Source organism: Carettochelys insculpta, chromosome 14, assembly GCF_033958435.1.
Source record: "Carettochelys insculpta isolate YL-2023 chromosome 14, ASM3395843v1, whole genome shotgun sequence".
Taxonomy (NCBI): Eukaryota; Metazoa; Chordata; order Testudines; family Carettochelyidae; genus Carettochelys; species Carettochelys insculpta.
This window is the reverse complement of record NC_134150.1, coordinates 21,527,397-21,533,396: the sequence shown is the minus strand read 5'-3', so window position 1 is coordinate 21,533,396 and position 6,000 is coordinate 21,527,397.

The following is a 6,000-nucleotide window of genomic DNA, read 5'->3' as shown; positions in this document are numbered from 1 at the left end:
CCTCTCCCCTCAATGTGGCTGGAAGGGAGGGACCTGCATAAGGCTGTAAACCCCCTAATACCACCAGGCTGCTACCGGCCAGCCACCTTCTGTCTCCCAGCTACAGCATGAGAAGACCCAGGGAACCTCACCACAGGGGCTTCAGTGAGCATAGCCAGAGATGTGTTCAACAAAGGAGGGTGCCTCGACAATGGACCAGTGGCGCAGGTGGTGGTGGTGAGGCATGATTGAAGAAGGCGCTAAACCACTGTCTTGCGGGGGTTCTATGGAGCCTGCAGGTTTGAGGCATAAACAGGCTGGAAATTGCTTTCCCTCCCCCTGCTGTTCTAGAGCGTAGCGGAAGGGTGGAGAGGCTTCCCTGTGCCAGCCCTGTGCTGTGCTTTGGCACATGCAGGACTTGGCTCCTCCTGGACAGCCCCCTAGGTAGGAGAGTCTTGGGCTGTCTCAGGTGCTGGCCCAGCTGGCAGTGGTGTATGAACGTTCCAACCAGGGCCTGGTTCCCCACACACTGCTGCTGGGGAATGTGGAGGAGCAGCAGGGATGGGGATGGGCAAAGCAGGAAGAGGACAGCAAGCGGGTGAGCATGCGGAGGGCTGATGAGTGGGCAGCAGAGGGCACACATTACCAGCTTCCAGCTGGCACTTGCCCAGGCTCACCAGCCACTGTAGCTCACACCCAGGGCCAGAGGGAAACAGGACGGCGGGCGGGCCAGAGGGGGTGTCCTGCTGGCCAAGAGCAGTACACAGCAGGCGCGTCGGGGGGAGGGACATAGGTGGGGAAGGGGCGGGGCATGGGCAGAGGAGGGGCAGAGAGGATTTGGGGCAGGGGCATGTGGCCAGAGCGCTCCCCCCCGCCCGAATCCTGGACTAATTCCAGCCAAGTCAGTGCAGTTACTTCAAATTTACATGTGTATCCAAGAGCAAGATTTGGACCCATGTCTTGCAACATCAGTGTCAATCACTGTTTCTTTTCCGTCCCTGAACATACTATCCTGTAACTCTCTCTCTCTCTCTCTGGAAGTTCCTTTACATTTCACAGCAGTCTAACCAAGGTGGAATTTGCTTACAGAAAATCTATCAGTAACTAGCCAGTGGGGTCTTCTCTTTTTCCTTGTGCATTTCAAGGCTCCCTACTAATTCCTCCATGCACACAGATGTGTGGATATTTCATAGCTATATATTAATGCTGAGGTAGAGTCATGGCTTTTCTCTTGATTACAAGGCATCTCGGGGCTGCTGATGAGGTTTGCTGTTGACATTTCTGCATTAGCTGGCTTTTGTCAGTCCTGGCAGGCTAAGAAATTCTATCTTAAGGGCTGTTCTTTATTAAATTTGCAAGATACAAAACTGTGACTGACAAATAGGCTCTTTTCTTTTGTGAATGTATAAATAATAAATCTGAATCTCTAAAAATAACAATTAAAATAGTGCTCAAATTTAAAATGGTAAAAAATAGCGGTTTTCTGGCAGCTTGATAAAGATTATTGGAGCACATAAACAAGTTAGGAAATGTCATATTTCAATAACTTTTGATAGCTATCAATACTCAAAGCATTTCAAGGAGGGCAGGGACTTAGGGGAAGAGAATTTATACGTGCCGAGTGGTTATGTTTTTTACCAAACTTTGTCACAGTCTTTTATATAACTCCTTTATGTGATATCAGTGACATAATTCCTATTTTTTCCACCAGCCATTATATATGATAAATAAAACAATGCACTGAAAACACTGAAATCTCTCATCAATGTCTTTGTGAAAAGGGCCCAGATAAATGAGTCTTGGAATCAAAGGCAGATTACATGACTGACCATGTATCATCCTCTATGTATTGAACATAGTCTTTGTAAAGATAGAGCGGTAATAAAAAGTGGTATTGTGTGCTGTGAAAGGCTGTGTGGGTCTGTGCATGACTAATCTGTCTTTCTGCATTATTTTATTCAATCTTCTCTGACTTTATGCCTTTGACATTTTTGCTACACTCAGTAAATTTGAGTGAATAGGCAATTTTAAAGAATTTTTATAGGGCTTCAGAGAAGTCATACGCAGACTGTATCTTTGTTCAGATTTAACAGTTTAAATATTTCCTTTGTCTAGGATGCAGAGTAATCTTTAGGCAAAAGTAAAGGGGGAGGCAAAGGGGGACAGGAAATGCCTAACCTTCTTTAAGATTTTTGCAGCATTTCTTCAAAACCTTTACGTACAGAAAGCCAGTAAGAACTCAATTCTGCAGGATGCTGAGCCCCCTTCACTTTCATTGACTTCACTGAGACCTGAGAGTGATGAACATCTGGCAGGAAGTGCAGAACTGGGCTCTGAATACTTTTTCCCCCCCGCCCAGTAGACTGGGTTTCACCAACTTTTGTGATTACAAAAATAGTCTGGGGCTTCCGCCTCTGAAAATGAAAGGATCCAAGAATGACAGTTCCCTCTAGAAAACTCAAGGAGAGGCAGATGATATTTTTAAAGGGCTATTGTGGATTTAGACTTAAATATGATGTTCTTGCATCAGCCAGTTTCTCTGACAAGATATTGCAAGGGTTGCTGTTTCTTAGTAAATAATGACTTTATTGCATCTCTTTAATGAACTGATAACATGATACACAGTAAATTATCTAAATCTATAACATTACTGCAGATAAGCAGTGTGGTTTTAGTAATTTATACCACAGAGAGACATGCATTATAAAAATAGGAAAATTATTTCCTTTGTTAAATTGTGCAGAAGTCTTTACCTGAGGAACACCAGACAGATTAATCTCAGGAGATCCATTCACTTGTATTTAAGCTGTTGAACTGTTAGCTGTTTTTCTCAGAACAATTGAAAAAAATCTTTTTTTCAATGCAGAAATGACACAGTGGGTATTGCTCCAGTTCATACCAGTTATTAAAATCAACACTGGAGCAATTTTGAGGTAACCTGCAGCCTTCTTTTAACTTAAATTCAAATCTGAAAGAATGGTAAATAATTTGCTGTGATGGAACAAAAGTGCATTTTTAAGTCGCTCCTAAATCTTTCTTTTTTGTAAGCTTAACATATACACAGGACCATGATAGCATGAAGTTGATGGGCCTGATTTAATTGGCCCCAGCTGGAGAGTTTCACTGGACTTGGATGGTACAGATCCAACTGGGATAAAGGTATGGATTCACGTGGACTGAATTCATAGGAACTCGGTCCTGATCTGATGTTTGCCATGGAGACTGGGGAAACCAAATGGCTACAATGGCAGAGCTGATACCAGCTCCCATCATTAGGGAAGTCTGTCAATGTTTTACTGATCAGGTTCACAACCTGGCCTGTCATCCTGAAATCCCAAGCAACAGCAACAGCAACAGCAACAGCCCATGAGTGCTTAGTGTTTGCACTCAGCCACAGCTACTGAAGTGTCTCTTTCAGATGCAGGACTTTCCCACCTTGAGACTGGATTCTTGCAATGTAATTTATGCAGGCTACACATTAAGGCCACTCAATGTCAAGTGCTGCACAACACAACTGCTCCCTGGTGAAGGGTGCATCTGAAAGGGAGCTTATGATACCCATGGTAGGTGCTCAGGTCCTGTTTACTCTTGGGAAGTTGACTTGTTGACTTCAAAGCATAAAACCTTCAGTGGGGTAAGTCACAGAATGCCTCACTCCTTGAGTGATGCCATGGCAACTTAGGTCAGCTCCTGTGCTCAAGCTAACACAAAGGACTAGATGCAGGGAGTTCCTTGGCTATGGAGGTTTCTGTTCTATTCAGTGGGGCAAAGACCAAATTTGTTTTTTATATCATGCTCCAAGGCAGATCTCTTCGCCCAGGCATTTCCTGGGTGTGTGGTGGGGATGTGAATAAGTTGATCAGAGAAGACAGCAGATATATCCTGATTGTAGAAACCTGGTTGCGGTGGATGTTGAGAAGTGGGGGGTGGTTGGTCTGGCTCTAATTGTTAATTTTTGATGCTGTGTTACAGCAGGTGCTTGTGCACCCAGGGCAAAGAAAAGATGCATATTTACAAAATGAAACAAATGCATTCTGCTCTGAGTTGCCTCAGTATACACAGGAGCAGAACTGGTTCAGAATCTATGAATGCCAAACTGTATTTAGTTCAGCAAATTCGTAACATGTGGCTAATAAAAGTTCTGCTAAGATGTGTAAAAAGTTCTGTATACTGCTGGCCTGGCCCTGTCCTCATGGAACTTAAGGTTTACCACTGCCTCCAATGAGAACAAAAACAAACTCTCATTCTCCCAACGTAAACTCCTAAGGGCCCATCTTGCTACCCTAACTCCCAGGAGCAGCTCTTTACCTCAGTGGGACTTCTCTTGTGAGAACAGACCAGAGGATCAGGTGCTTAGTTTGCATAGGTACAGTTGGTTGGAGTCAAGGCACAACTCCACAGAATTAGGAGTTCTCTTTTATAGAATATTCACAGCCAAGTACTTTTAACAGGTGCTGTCATAGGGCTTTATGCAGCTAAAAACAAAAATTCTGCTAGCCTTCATAAGTGTACATCACTATTAAAGCAATCCACATGCAAGAAGAAGATGACTATCTAAAAGCCTCCAAAGGGGTATTTCATTTTAAGGCAGGGAGCCTCCATCAGCATATCCCCAGTGCTTCTACAATGAGCGTATCACAAATAGAACACAATCACTCTAGATGTAAGCATGCCTCAGCATCTTACTCCAGAAATGTAATCGGTAAAAATTCCACATCGCTATGCTAGATTGCATTGTGAATTCCCTCTGCTTTGCACAGCAGAGACAGGCAACTACTACTTTTCATCCCTGCACTGTACTTGATGTGAGTTTCTTAAAATGAAACCTTAGTAAACCTAAAAATGTAGGATAATGCAATTCATTTATAGATTTCTGATAATAAATGTGGCTTCTCTTACTTTGTTACCACATCAAGGATTAATCCTGTTCCTGCAAGAAGAATATATTACCGTCCTCTTTATGAACCATTATCATAAAGGTGGATAAACAACAACCTCCCATGATTAGCTACACGAAGCAATCCCCAGTGATTTTTAATGCTCAACATTGGAGGGTTTGATCAAGCTGAAAGTCCCTTTTTTACTAATTTTATTTGAATGGCATTCTCTTAGCATGTAAAGAACAACTCTGGTTTTGCTTATTTTTAATGTTTTACAACTTAAAGGGTTTCTTCCCAATATTAGTTATAACAACCCCAAAATGGCATTTGCATTTTTATAACCTTGTTACTTAAAAGTGAAACAGTAGAAGGAAAGACCTAGTGATAGTGTTCACTGTATGCTTTAATCCCAGCCTGAGCTTTTTATGCTTGAGAGCACCTTATGATGCTGTAACTAACCTCAAACCTGGAGCAGCAGGAGGGCAACAAACCTCAGAATACAGCAATGTCATGCTTTACAGGCATACTCTCTGCAACAGCATGAATGAAGGAAAAAATTGGTTGCCTAGGAAACACTCTAGTCTTGGTAATTATTACTGTAACTGTCTGCACACCCCACCTATAACAGAAATGAATAATAAATTGTAATCACTGACTGGCAGCTTTCTGTTGTTGCTTTTGCTCAGCACTGCTACCTACTGGCATACAAAATTAATTACATACGAACAGCAGGACCATGGTACAAATATGTACAGATATGTATATGCTGGTTTCCCCTCTTATTCACAATGTGGTTCAAGTAAATTGCTTCTTGATCAGTAAAGTAGGGATAGAAACCCCATTGTGTTCAGCTAAACTATGTAACTATAGGAAAAAACATAATTAATTTTTTTTCAAATCGAGTGAGATTTCATGTTATACTAACTGGACAAAAACAAAATAAATTACATTTGCTGCATAATAATACATATCTTAATGATCAAATACAATGCTATCTAACAGTATAAATAGCATACTGCTCATAATGTCTCTAAATAAAACTGCCTGGTAGTTTTGATCAATTAAATTACATAATTAACAAAGATTCTCCATTTATCTTAGGTTGGCTAATTTGCAGTACAGTATAAAAGAACTTCTGTTG